The sequence below is a fragment of the Prunus avium genome, chromosome 2 (genome assembly GCF_965620075.1).
Source record: "Prunus avium chromosome 2, drPruAviu1.hap1.1, whole genome shotgun sequence".
NCBI classification, from domain to species: domain Eukaryota; kingdom Viridiplantae; phylum Streptophyta; class Magnoliopsida; order Rosales; family Rosaceae; genus Prunus; species Prunus avium.
The window spans coordinates 23,975,526-23,991,779 of NC_142285.1; positions in this window are offsets into that span (position 1 = coordinate 23,975,526).

A 16,254-nucleotide genomic window follows, 5' to 3' on the forward strand; every position below is an offset into this window, starting at 1 on the left:
GTTGACATCAAGCTTTTGGGAACATATAGTGAAAGCTCGTCAGAATAATTAGAGCTTTAGCTATCGAAAGTCAACTGTTAGAAGCATATGAAGAGAGCTATGTCCGTCCACAAATGAATGTAATTTAGTCATATAATTACGGTAAAGAAACTTAAGTTCTTGAGAGAAAGATAAATTGATGGTACTTTTTTGTTCCAATTTTTAAGAAACTATATAGTTCGAGGAATTGGATTATATAATTGTTTGTACCATATTTGGAAAATGGACCAAAGTTGGTCCTTTTTTTTAAAAATATTAAAATTACATTGGACTCAATCCCACTTTCATTCTTTCAAAACAAACAAAAAGGGCTTTTGTTTTTGTGTTTGTGTTTTGGCCAATACGTGGTTTAAATTCACTCAAAGGCTCATATCTCGAAGTATCTCAGCCTTGACCCACACTAAAGTCAGAAAATGGGTAGCCGTTACCAAGTTAACTCACGTGATCTGTTGAAAATGGGTTTTCACCATTAAGAGCGACTTGACCGCCATCTCTCTCAGTGACAAAGCAGGCTGGCTGATTGAAACCAAAACCAAGAGGAGTCATCTTCCAACTAGTTTTCCAACTGTAAAAGGATAGTAAATCAAAGGAACATCCCTTGAAACCAGTATTATAATCTCAGATACTTTTTCTCCTGCTTGTGGATCAACTCACGAGGGAATGTCTACAATTGACATTGGACAACACTCAAGTTTTATCCTCCACCCATCACCATCATTGTTGGAATTTGTACCTATAAATATAGAGGCTGAATAGCAATATTCGAGGACTCTCTCTCCAAAATCAGACGCAACGTCTCTTAAACACTTAAACAAACTTCAAGCTTTCCAAACAGCCAACCTGCTACCGAGATAACCAGTTGACAACTCATGCGCTTATCTTTTACTGCTCTGCCATCTTCTTAGTATGATCTTTGTTAAATAACTAGGCTAGCTTCCTTCTAAACAACCAAAACTTGTAACGGATTGAATAGACAAATCTCCAATCTCTTCAATATTGTAATTTGTTCTTTAAAACAGCTAAATAGATAAATCTTTAGCTTTTGTCTTAACTTGTTATCATGCTTGGGCTTGATAGAGAAATCTTCAGTTTCAGGAACTTTATTTCCACTGCAATTTACTCTACTCGTACGTGACATTCCTACCATTTATATTTCTTGCACTTTACTCTCCAATAATTTACTTTCCCGCACCTTATATTTGAATCTTTACTTTTCAAAATAATATAACTTTTCATTGCTAGACAGGCCCAGAACAAGGGTTTTTATGTCCGAATAGGGTTTTCTTAGCTAGAAAACAAGGGTTTATTTAGGCCCGAATCATACCGTTGGGCCCGAATTAACTAAGTCTTAACCTAATCTAGGGTTATCTTAGGCCCGAATTAGGTTTTTGAACTCAATCAAGGGAATATTGACCACAACACAAGCGCAAATCTATCAAACAAAATATTCTACATCACATATACCACGTCTATTGGGCTGGTCTCATCCCCAATGGTGGCACGCCTACGCAAACTACAAATCGGGCTAGAAAAAGTAGGTCACCACGACTCAGCTCGTGCACTCCTGCCATTTTCAACCTTATCCAACTTTCAATTTTGTTCAAAATTGAACAGTCCTTTCACGAGCCAAAGATCCAATTGAGGCATTGGTGTTGACTTAGCCTCCTCTTTTTTCCTATTCCATTCTCAAGAAGGAGCAGAGATACTCAAAAAGGGATCAACAATAATGAGGATCTTTGGACCCTCAGTTATATGTACACGATTGAAAAAGCACTTATATTTTTTAGATCAAGTATATATCTTTGATCACCACTTATATTTTTTCAGATGAAAAACATTCTCGTGACTTGATCGTGAAACATCATTAATTTTAACAGTAATAAGGAGGTTTGGCTGCCCCACACTTCCATTTCCATGCATGTTGTCACATTCCGGATTGGCTCCGCCTTAGCACGATATTGTCTGCTTTGGGCCCCCCTCTCTGCCCTCACGGTTTTTTTTTGGGAGCTCACGAGCAACTTCTTAGTGGCTCACCCATCCTGGGATTGCTCTAGCCCCCAACTCGCTTAACTTCGGAGTTCCTATGACTCCGAAGCCAATGAACTCCCAAAAGGCCTCATGCTAGATGGATGCGGGCATGTACATATAAGGCACATCAACCCCCTCTCTGTTGGTCGATGTGGGATCTTATAATCCACCTCCCTTAGGAGCCCGACGTCCTCGTCGGCACACTCGCACCACACGGCAGAGTGGCTCTAATACCAAATTGTCACATCCCGAGATCGGCTCCGCCGTAGCACGATATTGTCCGCTTTGGGCCCCCCTCTCTGCCCTCGCGGTTTTGTTTTTGGGAGCAAATGAGCAACTTCCCAGTGGGTCACCCATCTTGGGATTGCTCTGGCCCCCAACTCGCTTAACTTCGGAGTTCCCATGACTCCGAAGCTAGTGAGCTTCCAAAAGGCCTCGTGCTAGATGGATGCGGACATGTACATATAAGGCACATCAACCCCCTCTCCGTTGGTATATGTGGGATCTTATACATGTTGTGAAAAATAACTCCCTTATGATCTTGTTGTTGATGGACTTTGCACAAACATAATGATGGATATGTCTAATACTCACACACACAGAAAATAACCAAGCACAAATGACACAAGTATTTTAGCGGTTCAGCAATTGCCTACATCCAATTTGGTGATCCCCTTGAGAAATTTCACTAAGGAAGATAGGTTACTGTGGGAGCGATTTTCGTCCCACAAGAATATTCGCCTAAGGATTCCTTCTTCCTCTTCGCTTCTCTTTCTCCCTGCAAAACAATATGGAGTGAAAAGACCACATCTGAGGGGTGTTGGCCAAAGGTCCTCCGATGCCTAAGTTAGTTCGATTGATTCATAGAGAAATAATAGCTAAAAAGGGTACGGAGCTCTTGTGGGGGAACCGGGTGGCCGGAGTCGTGTGTGGTGGCCAGAGCAGAGTGTGGTGGTCGGAGCCTTGTGTGAGAGAGAGAAAGAGTTATGGTGGCTAAAGTTTGTGAGAGGGAATTTCTGCAGAGCTTCAGATAGAAGTTTAGATGTACCTCAACCCTAGTGCGTAGCCATGTATTTATAGGAGCCTCAGAGGCTAGGGTTTCGAAAGAATAATTCCACATATAGAAAGGAATTATTCTTCCCTGATTTGTCGAGATCGATGTAATTAGGGATTTGATTTAAATCAAATCCCTAATTATGGCAAGAATCAAATAAATCCCAATTAAATCAAATAACTCCTAATTAAATCGAGTAACTCCCAATTTGGTCAAATAATTCCCAAACTGATTGGCTTAATTATTTGACCTAGGATCTGAGATATTTTGCTTCCACAAATGCCCTCCAGCTTCTGCATGGCACGTGGTGACAGGACCCGCCCCAAATTTCCTCAGAAACTGGGACGGATCCCGTCTAAGATTCCGACATCCTACAGATGCCGGGCCCACTTACTAAAATCCGAGACTTCTACCAAAATTTTGGCAGAGTCTCCCCTGTAAAAAGAACATATCCCAAAATTCCAACCTGTCAAACATAGTTAAAACACAACCCAATAGCCAGCATGTATTACACAAAACATAGTGTTTACAACCCATGGCCTCCGGCCTCACAAATCAAATCCTAACAGGGCAATAACAGAGCATGTCTAACAGAATTCAACAAACCAACAAAAAGGAAGTTTAACGAATTTACAGAGTACAGAAACTCTACGAAGGCTCTGAGTACTGAAGCTCGCGATTCAGGAGCACACGACACAGCTCTGCTGCTTGATCCAGTCAACTACTGGCTGGGGGGCGTAAAACAGAAAATTGTGAGTGGACAAAACAAAGTTTAGTTCCAATTAAATCAAAGTAATATAACCCCACCGTTTAGAAAACGATGCATAAAACCAATGCATTAAAACCATCATATTCAATATTATATAACGTATGCTCAAACCAGAGCTAAATCCGAAATCCATGATGAACTTTCAAATCAACCCATCCAAAACCCTTCCTTATAATTTCTCAAATCAAACTCTCGAAACACATGCCCACTGGCACGACCAGCGAGGAAGTATCCTCATTGAGAAACAAGAACAAATGCATAGCTATATATACATAGATATATACATAATATAAGAGATATACTATATATGTATATGACACACCTAATTGTACCAGGGAAACAATCCAACAGGGGATTGTTGACTAGCTCACAAGTATTCGCCCTCAAATGGCCATGAGGCTAGGGATGAGCCGTCCAACTGGGGGGACTGACACTCTAACCTAGCATGTACGGATGAAGAATCAAGACCCGTACGCTTGGAACAGTCCTATGCGCGCAGAGTACTTAATCAAGGGTCTACAACGACATCCCGTCAAGGATGCCCCGGGTTCCGACATTTCCACGTATCTCACATTTCCACAATCAAGTTCCAATCCGGGGGAGGTACACCGGGTAGTGCGTATAGCACTCCAAACTGACTTTCTACTCTCGTATCTTTCCATGCCTCATAACCATATCCCAAGTACCCCCACATATACTCAACAAATATAGTACTTTCCCAAATAGTATACACATATAATTCAAGATACTTGAATATGTCCAAAACCCAAATATATCACCAATACTTTATAAAAATAATAGTTTCGACTATAAAACGTCCCCTCAGGTCATCTGGGACTACGAAACATGACCTATTTCCAAAAACAACCTACGGAGGCACAGTCCTTGGCAAACCAATCCATCCCCAAAATGACATCTAAATCCACCATCTCCAAGGAAATTAGATCTGCCTTCAGAAATACGTCTCTCAGCACCTCTAGCTGCACCACCTCCTGAGCGGTTCCCAGAACTACCACTCTGGTTTGATACTCCATTAGAAAAAACTCCAAGTCGAAAACCTTCATAACTGCGACCACTAGATGATCCAGAACTGAAATTTCCCCTCTGGGATGACCCCTGACTAGGACCACCTATCTCAAACTATCGGCCTACGGGAATCACCCCGTCCTCGGACCATCATCTGGCTGCTCTCAAAAAAAGGATGCAGGCATGACCAAGCCCTCAAAGTTAGCCAGCCGCTGACTAATCACATTACCTCGGATGGACGCCTTCAACCCTCGAGTGAACAACTGACACTTCTTTCTCCCATTCTCCACCAGTGAGATGCAATACTTGGATGACTCATATAACTTCTTTTCATACTCTAGTACTAGTACAGTCATCACCCCCTATTCCAACTGCAAGAACTCTTCCATCTTCATATTCTGATATACGAGTGGATAGATTTGCACATCAAACTCTGCTATGAAATCTGACCATGTAACCGATGATGGATTCTGATATCTCCTCCTGATTGATTCCCACCAATATTTAGCATCTATGGCCAAAAAGAAAGTGGCCAGGGTTACTCTGTGATCCTGCAGAACGACCATCACCTCCATAAACCATTATATCCACTCCTTGGCTACAGCTGGGCCACCATCACCATCAAAATCGGTGGCCCCAAACCTCTTAGCCTAATCTACGTAGCTCAGAGAAGGATCTCTGGATTGCCCAGTTCTGGATAGAGCCTAAGTCCACAACTCCAAAGTCCGCTAGAAATTAGGGTCCAGGTGTGGGAGAAGCCTCGTCGGTACGGCCCTTGTCTGACCTCCCACCTGAGACTGTTCTACCTGCTCTGATTCAAGATGGGGATACTGTCCCCGAAGTCAGGACAACTGTCTAGTCCCTCTCCTAGTGCCACCACGTTATGAGCCCCTGATTCTGTCAAAAGAAACAGAAATTCCTTAAAACCGAGATGCACACACGGTGCGGAGTCTACAGGAAGTTAACCTAATGCTCTGATACCAAGTTGACAGGACCCGACAAAAAATTCCACTTTGGAACTCGTGCCGAACCCTGTGCGTGTCCGACACCTGGCAAGTGCCGGCCACAAATGACCTAATTGCCCTTCTAGTCAAGCTTCAGTTAAAACTAGGGTTTTACTTCTGCCGAAAAAAAATTTAGCCGAGTCTCCCCTGAAATTAGATAAATCCCAAAGTTACACCTGTCAAACATGCATATAAAAATATACACCAACTGCCAGCATACAAATAAATACATACCAACAGTTAGACATGTGTTCCAGGGCAATATCAGAGCATCTAAGCAAAGTAGGTTACAAATAAAACACAACTAATCAAAACCCTATGTTGTCAAGGGATGTAGCGGAAGATGGACTCGGCCCGGTGGTGGCACACTGATGCACGACTACTGCCTGGGGGCGCAAAACATTGAAAAGGTGAGTGGACCAAAAATAAAGCTTAAAAAAAAAATAGTATTCGAACATACTAACCCCTCTGTAAAAACAATTATAAAACTAAATCACTTCTTTTATAAATAAACTCGTACTGAAAGCAATGCAAATGTATATAAATATATATAGAGAGAATCAATCACACGTTTAATTATACAATAATTACTTGAAAGCATTGAAATCAATTTTAAATCTACCACCTAGGTGTACCAATTTAGCAATCCGTCAATTCCTTATAATCCGTCAATTCCTTTAATTTCCGTCAATTCCTTTAGTTCAATTCCATCATCGTGCCACCGGAGTGACACGTCCTAGCAGACCTCGGGAAACACAAGATCACCAGAGCCGCAATCTCGCGGGATTCAGGGGACACTTGGTCCATCTGAGCCGCGTTCCTCACACCCATGGTTTGGGCGTCCACGAAACTCGTGGGGCGGTGTCTAGCATGCTGACCTACCCGAAGGCAACTGGATGTCCGTCGACATCAATATAACAAAAGGCAACATAATTTTATTCCGAAGGCAACTTTATTTCCGACGCAACATTTATTATACTGAAGGCAACCTTGGGTACCTATGGTGGTTTAAAATAAATGTATATATATATAATTCTGAAAATGATTAAAGTTTATAAAACTACTTATAAAACTATTCCTTAAATCCTGCTGCCATTTAATATGATAATACCCTAGTTCTGACTTTCCACATCCCTTTTTTAAAGTTCAACTAGGCAGCCTATAAGTAAACATAAATGTATAAATCTATCAAGTCATGCTAGGAAAGCCGTATTCAGAAAAACTTATTCAAGATCAAATAATGAAATTAAATTGCATAAAATCGTTTATAAAACAAACAGTCCACTCACAGATACTCTGAGCTAGCTGGACCCTTTGAAGGTCCCTCCTGCGGGTCACCTGGTGCCCGGGTGCCTGTATAACCATCATACTATTTTATTAAAAATTCTGCTCAGTAATATAATATTAAATTAAAACCCTGACCCCCGGCTCCTAAAAGTGCGTGCATCACTTTAAAGGTCATTCCTATGCTCACATTAACTTTTCTCTCAATGGGCACGATTTAAAAGTGCCTAGGGACTCAAAAGCGATAAAGTTTCAAAAAGTCAAGTCGGGACCCGTGGGGTCCACGACCTCAGAATTCCGATCCGAACGTTCCTAGAGGTTCCAACAAGCCTAGGACACATGTCCTGAAAGTTTGGTCTCGATCGGACGGTCGGATTGCTCACAATCGCATGATCGACCTGACGAACGATTTTCAGTAAACCTAGCCCTAGGGTTGGCTTTTTCGGAGCATCCGGGACTCCGATTTACGATCCGTCGAATCCTACACGATCCTTAAAATATCTAGATCAACATAATCCAGTTTGGCTATGATCCAACGGTCCGAACGTATTGATCCCGGAAATCGCACACTATGCAAGATCCGTTCGGGGTTCAAACGTTATCCGAATTCAGATCCGCGAAATCCTACGCGCTCATGAGGACACGAGGATTATTCTAGGACCAAGAGTGGGTTCTGTTACCTTGCCCACACGCCGCCACGCGCCGGCAGTGCTTGGTGTGCCTAACAATTTCCGGTGACCGGATTTTCTCCACAACGTCGGCCCAAACTCCTATCCTGGGTAATATACCCTATTTGGAACCACTTTTGTTCTTGGACTATAGCCAAAAAGTGGCCGGAAGTGACTGAAACCGAGCTCTCAAACCGGCAGAATTTCAAATCAAGAATTAACCCTTCAAACCTCAAAACCTCTGAAAACCTACCCATCCACCAGCTAGATCGTGAAAATCAGTCGAAAAACCATACCTAACTCATCCGATTTGGTGGCTGAATGACTACGAACGGAGCCGACGAAATTCTGCCAAAACTGACGCGATTTTCTAGTTTTTCCGGCAGATTCATGGCGGCTGGACGGCGGAGCAGGCGGGGCTGGGTTGCGGAGGTGGCGGCGGTGCTTCCTTGGCCGGTCCGGTGCGGTGTGATGGCGGCTGGAGGTGGTTGGGTGATCGGCTGGAGCAAGAAGAAAACAGGGGAGAGGGTTTGGTCTCGCGCGAGGAAGAAGAGAGAGTGAGGAGAGAGAAAGGGAGAATCAGATTTAAAAATCAGATTTTTCCCAAAATTATTAATTTGCCCTTTTTCTTAATTTCCTCGTAATTTCCTCGTTACAAGTCCGATTCGAGTTCACTACGTGTCTACGGACTCGTTTCGTCGCGCCCTACGCAACGGTATGAGTGGATTTCCCAAATTCTTTCCCGTTTGAAAAGTCAACTTAAAACCTAATAAAATATTCTAAGGGCATTTGGTCTTTTCCTACATTAAATTATTAATTAAATATTAATTAAGGTTTGGGTTGTTACAATCTACCCCCCTTATGAAAATTTCATCCTCGAAATTTACGTACCTGTCACTCGAAGAGGTAAGTATACTGGGCCCGCTTCTGTTTTTCGGGTCCCCAAGTGGCCTCTTCCACATCGTGACTCCTCCACAAGACCTTCACTAGTGGAATCTCTCTGGATCGAAGCACTTGCATCTTCCGATCCATAATCTGAACAGGCTGCTCCACATAACTTAAGTCATCCTTCAACTTTATGGGTTGTTCTTCCAAGACATGGGATGGGTCTGAAATATACTTTCGGAGCATGGATACGTGAAATACGTCGTGTAGACGGGAAAGATCTGCTGGAAAGTCAAGTCTGTAAGCTACTGGGCCCACACGCTAAACAATCTTATATGGCCCAACATAGTGATGGCTTAGTTTTCCTCGTTTCCCAAATCTCACTACGCATTTCCAAGGTGAGAATTTCAAAAATACCCAGTCACCAATCTCAAACTGAAGATCTTTCCTCCTGTTATCTGCATAACTCTTTTGTCTTTCCTGGGCCACCTTGAGCCTTTCTCTGATTGTTTCTACATGTTTCTTGTCCTTTCAACATCCTCAGACATCTGTAACCTGTGCTCACCCACTTCATCCCAAATAAAAGGCGTTCTACACTGTTTCCTGTACAAAGCGTCAAATGGTGACATTCCTATACTCACTTGAAGGCTGTTATTATAAGCAATTTTCATGAGTGGCAATTTCTCATTCCAGTCACCCCTAAACTGCAATGCTCAAGCTCTCAACATATCTTCTAAAGTCTGAATCATCCTCTCAGACTAACCATCTGTCTGGGGGTGTAATGCAGTACTGAATCGCAGCTGGGTCCCAAATGCCTCATGCGACTTCGTCCAAAAATGGCACGTGAACCGAGGACCTCTATCGGAAACAATGGATACTGATGCTCCATGGAGTCTCACTATCTCATCAATAAAAATCTTGGCCAACTTATTCAAGGTATAGTTTGCTCTCACCGGCAGAAAGTGAGCTGACTTAGTGAGTCGATCCACAATTACCCATACTCCATCATGCTCGTCCTTTGTTCGAGGAAGTTTGAACACAAAATCCATAGTAATGTGCTCCCATTTCCACCCGGGAATCGAAAGTGGTTGCAACAATCCTGATGGTTTCTGCCTTTCTTCCTTGACTTGCTGACACACTAGGCACACACTGACGTGCTCTGCTTTCTCTTCCTTCATGAAAGGCTATCAATAATGTTCCTCAGAGTACCATACATCTTGGTGCTACTTAAGTGCATAGTAAAAGCTGAACCGTGGGCCCCCTCGAGGATTTCCCTTTCCAAAGTCCCATCCTCAGGAACATACAATCCTACCATCAATGCTCCACCATTCCTCACTGAGTAATATGTCCTGGTGCCATTCTCAATCTCTAATCTCAGTGTACAAACTAATGGATCTTGAGACTGGGCTTTACTTAATCGCTCCACTAGCACTGGTTTCACATTGAGAGTAGCTAACAGTACTCCCTGATTATCCACAACTAGCCCAATTCTCAATTTCCTCATCTTTAGTTGCCTGGAAGCATAAGTGATTACCCTACCATGTTGCATCAGCACACAACCTAATCCTTGTCGGGATGCGTCATTGTAAATTACAAAGTTCCCCGTGTCGTCCGAAAGAGCTAATACCGGAGCAGTGGTCAACCTGGTCTTGAATTCGTTGAAACTCTCATCACACTCATCTGACCAATCAAATTTGACGTCCTTCCTAGTCAGACGAGTGAGAGGCATCGCTATAGTAGGGAAGCCTTCCACCAAGCGACGATAGTACCAGGCTAACCCAAGGAAACTCCGTATTGCCTCAACTTTCTAGGGATCCACATAAATACCCTTTGTAGAAAACACGTGCCCCAAGAACTCACTCTGTCCAACCAAAACTGACACTTACTGAACTTGGCATACAGCTGTTTCCGTCTCAAGGTCTTCAACACAACTTCCAAATGCTTCAAGTGCGCCTTTTGACTTTTAGAGTAAATCAAGATGTCATCTATGAACACAATCACAAAACGATCCAAGTAACGTCGGAACACTCTGTTCATGAGATCCATAAACGCAGCTGGCGCATTGGTCAATCCAAATGGTATCACCAGGAACACTTAGTGCCCATACCTCGTCCAAAAAAAAGTTGTCTTAGGCATATCCTCCTCTCTAATGCGTAGCTGAAGACAACCTAACCTTAAATCACTATTAAAAGATACCTTAGCACCCTTCAGCTGATCAAACAAGTTGTCTATACGTGGCAACTGGTACCTGTTCCGCACCGTGACCATATACAGCTACCTGTAGTCAATACACAAACTCATGGTGCCATCCTTCTTCTTTACTAACAATACTGGAGCGCCCCAGGGTGAGAAACTGGGTCAGATGAAACCCTTATCCACTATCTCCTGTACCTAAGTCCTTAACTCCCTTAACTCTGCTGGGGCCGTTCTGTACGGCGCTTGAAAAATAAGATTCATACCCGGAACGAACTCAATAATGGACTCAATCTCTCGGTGAGGTGGTAAACCTTAAACAACCTCTGGAAACACCTCTAGAAATTCATGTACCACTAGAATATCCTCCAACCTCAATCCACTATCCCGAGTGTCGATAATGTGTGCAAAAAATCCTAAACATCCTTTCCTAAGCAACTATCTTGCCTTCACAGATGAAATGAGACAAGCTGGAAGGACTCTGCGCTCACCAAAACGTCCCCTCAGGTCATCCGGGACTACGGAACATGACCTCTTTCCGAAAACAACCTACGGAGGCACAGTGCTTGGCTAACCAATCCATCCCCAAAATGACATCTAAATCCACCATCTCCAGGGAAATTAGATCTGCCTTCAGAAATACGTCTCTCAGCACCTCTAGCTGCACCACCTCCTGAGCGGTTCCCAGAACTACCACTCTGGTTTGATACTCCATTAGAACAAACTCCAGGTCGAAAACTTCATAACTGCGACCACTAGATGATCAAGAACTGAAATTTCCCCTCTTGGATGACCCCTAACTAGGACCACCCATCTCAAACTATTGCCTACGGGAATCACCCCGTCCTCGGACCATCATCTGGTTGCTCTCCAAAAAAGGATGCAGGCATGACCAAGCCCTCAAAGTTAGCCAGCCACTGACTAATCACATTACCTCGGATGGACTTCTTTAACCCTCGAGTGAACAACTGACACTTCTTTCTCCCATTCTCCACAAGTGAGATGCAATACTTGGATGACTCATAGAACTTCTTTTCATACTCTAGTACTAGTACAGTCATCACCCCCTATTCCAACTGCAAGAACTCTTCCATCTTCATATTCTGATATGCAAGTGGATAGATTTGCACATTAAACTCTGCTATGAAATCTGACCATGTAATGGATGATGGGTTCTGATATCTCCTCCTGATTGATTCCCACCAATATTTAGCATTTATGGCCAAAAAGAAAGTGGCCAGGGTTACTCTGTGATCCTGCAGAACGACCATCACCTCCATAAACCATTCTATCCACTCCTTGGCTACAGCTGGGCCACCATCACCGTCAAAATCGATGGCCCCAAACCTCTTAGCCTAATCTACGTAGCTCAGAGAAGGATCTCTGGATTGCCCAGTTCTGGATAGAGCCTAAGTCCACAACTCCAAAGTCTGCTGGAAATTAGGGTCCAGGTGTGGGAGAAGCCTCGTCGGTACGGCCCTTGTCTGTCCTCCCACCTGAGACTGTTCTACCTGCTCTGGTTCAGGATGGGGATACTGTCCCCTCTGTTAAAAAAAGCTTTAAAAAAAATATTATACGAACATACTAACCCCTCTGTAAAAACAGTTATAAAACTAAATCACTTCTTTCATAAATAAACTCGTACTGAAAGCAATGCAAATGTATATAAATATATATAGGGAGAATCAATCACACGTTCAATTATACAATAATTACTTGAAAGCATTGAAATCAATTTTAAATCTACCACCTAGGTGCACCCATGTAGCAATCCGTCAATTCCTTTAATTTCCGTCAATTCCTTTAGTTTCCGTCAATTCCATCATCGTGCCATTGGAGTGACACGTCCTAGCAGACCTCGGGAAACACATGGTCACCAGAGCCGCAATCTCGTGGGATTCAGGGGACACTTGGTCCATCTGAGCCGCGTTCCTCACACCCACGGTTTAGGCGTCCCCGAAACTCGTGGGGCGGTGTCTAGCATGCTGACCTACCCGAAGGCAACTGGATGTCCATCGACATCAATATAACAGAAGGCAACATAATTTTATTCCGAAGGAAACTTTATTTTCGAGGCAACATTTATTATACTGAAGGCAACCTTGGGTACCTATGGTGGTTTAAAATAAATGTATATATATAATTCTGAAAATTATTCAAGTTTATAAAACTACTTATAAAACTATTCCTTAAATCCTGCTGCCATTTAATATGATAATACCCTAGTTCTGACTTTCGAAATCCCTTTTTTAAAGTTCAACTAGATAGCCTATAAGTAATCATAAATGTTTAAATCTATCAGGTCATGCTAGGAAAGCCGTATTCAAAAAAACTTATTCAAGATCAAATAATGAAATTAAATTGCATAAAATCGTTTATAAAACAAACAGTCCACTCACAGATACTCTGAGCTAGCTGGACCCTTTGAAGGTCCCTCCTGCGGGTCACCTGGTGCCCGGGTGCCTGTATAACCATCATACTATTTTATTAAAAATTCTGCTCATTAATATAATATTAAATTACAAACTCTCAATGGGCATGATTTAAAAGTACCTAGGGACTCAAAAGCGATAAAGTCCCAAAAAGTCAACTCGGGACCCCGTGGGGTACACGACCTTAGAATTCCGATCCGAACGTTCCTAGAGGTTCCAACAAGCTTAGGACACATGTCCTGAATGTTTGGTCTCGATCGGACGGTCGGATTGCTCACGATCGCATGATCGGACTGACGAACGATTTTCAGTAAACCTAGCCCTAGGGTTGGCTTTTTCGGAGCATCCGGGACTCCGATTTACGATCCGTCGAATCCTACACGATCCTTAAAATATCTAGATCAACATACTCCAGTTTGGCTATGATCCAACGGTCCGAACATATTGAACCCGGAAATCGCACACTATGCAAGATCTGTTCGGGGTTCAAACGTTATCCGAATTGAGATCCAAGAAATCCTACGCGCTCGTGAGGACACGAGGATTATTCTAGGACCAAGAGTGGCTCCTGTTACCTGGCCCACGCACCGCCCACACGTCGGCAGCGCGTGGGTTTGCCTAACAATTTTCGGTGACCGGATTTTCTCCACAACGTCGGCCCAAACTCCTATCCTAGGTAATATACCCTATTTGGAACCACTTTTGTTCTTGAACTATAGCCAAAAAGGGGCCGGAAGTGACTGAAACCGAGCTCCCAAACCGGCAGAATTTCAAATCAAATCAAGAAAACCTACCCATCCACCAGCTAGATCGTGAAAATCAGTCGAAAAACCATACCTAATTCATCCGATTTGGTGGTCGGATGACGACGAACGGAGTCGACGAATACTGCCAAAACTGACGCGATTTTCTGGTTTTTCCAGCAGATTCATGGCGGCTGGACGGCGGAGCAGGCGGGGCTGGGTTGCGGAGGTGGCGGCGGTGCTTCCTTGGCCGGTTCGGTGCTGTGTGGTGGCGGCTGGAGGTGGTTGGGTGATCGGCTGGAGCTAGAAGAAAACAGGGGAGAGGGTTTGGTCTCGCGTGAGGAAGAAGAGAGAGTGAGGAGAGAGAAAGGGAGAATCTGATTTTCCCCAAAAGTATTATTTTGCCCTTTTTCTTAATTTGCTCGTAATTTCCTCATTTCAAGTCTGATTCGAGTTCACTACGTGTCTATGGACTCATTTCGTCGCACTCTACGCAACGGTACAAGTGGATTTCCCAAATTCTTTCCCGGTTAAAAAGTCAACTTAAAACCTAATAAAATATTCTAAGGGCATTATGGTCTTTTCCTCCATTAAATTATTAATTAAATATTAATTAAGGTTTGGGTTGTTACAGCGGGCCTCAAGCTGGAGTTGGTGCGTGACATGGGCTAGGCTGACAAGACGCGTGCTGGGCCGTGACAGAGGCTGGATTAGGGTGCTGAGTGTGAGCTGGGCTGAAGCTGGCATGCGTGGGCCTGCGCACTAGAGCTGGGCTTTGTGCGCTAGCTGGGCTTGGAGGAGAGGGCGGACTGGGCTACTCCAAAATATTCTCCACATTTTTTTTGTTGCTATTATCTTTTTTTTTTGTTGCTATTGCCTTTTTCTTCTCTTTTTTTTTGTTGAGCCATGAACTAGGAATTTTAACTTGCGATTTTCTTCGTTATTATTTTTTTTTTTTTTACAACTGTTCAACGACAAAGTCTTCTGAAGGGAGAAGCCGATTATCAAATTCGCAAGTGCCCTTATACATGTGGGGTGGCTCCCAAGTGCCCAAAGAGAGGTTCGTGGCAAATTTGCACCATGTCACCATCGAGGCCCAATTCAAAACATGGCATGCACTTTTCGACTCCGCCATTCTTGAGGACGTGCATGTCAAGTTGGCAGAGCCCTCGTCCAACAGTGTACCTCGTGTGGATCTGAACAATCGAGACGCCAGTATTATCATGTTACGTCCCTTCTATTTCTCGCTGGGCTTCACATTCCCGCTGTCAAAAAATTTCAAGGATGTGCTCTACGCCATGGAGTGCGCCCCGAGCCAGTGTACTTTGAACCTTTATCGGGGAATCATCTGCTTTGAAAATTTGAGCCGCTTTCTCAAGCTAGGTCTGATAGTGCGAGAATTCTTCTACTTCTTAAAGGTGAGACGCTACGAGAAGTACGCCCATGTTCGCGTGTGCAATGCCACGTTATTTGACAGTTTGAGTCAAGGCGATCATGTGTGGAGCACAGACGTGCTGGAAGTCAATGGTAGATGGGAAGGGGAGGTTGGCGACGATCCGCTTGTTCCTCTCACCTACTGTGATGGTAAGTTGCATCCCTTTGATCCGCTACAATTACCATAGAATTCTTTGCTATGTGTCTGACGGACTTTCGTCTTCTACTTGCAGAGAATGTCATTTATAAGAAGCTTGATGTCGACCCGAACATGACCAAGGTTTAGCAAGCTCTGAACATCCCTGTCCAATTTCGTGAATGGCGCTGCCTGCTGAGCGAACATCGGAAGAAGGTTGGTGGCATACCCCTTGTTGAAGATGTTGAAAGATAGAAGCTGCATGGCTCGGACCTAAGTGATCTGCCAGCCAAGCAGGAGGAGTCCTCAACTGAGTTCCCCAAGGAGAAGAAGGCTAGCAGTAGATTTACCCGCGATGAAGCCGCAGCCTCACGATCATGGGATACGTCTCCGCAGCTAAAGCAGCCGAGACCTTCTTTTGCAATAAGTAAGTCTTCCTTAAGGGGGGTCTCGTCTGCTAAGAAGGTCCATATGGGAGTTGCTTCTACCTCGTTTATCGGGATCAAGCAACTCATGCAGGAGGTCAGGGATATTTTGCTCAAGTCTCCGCTCGAACTGT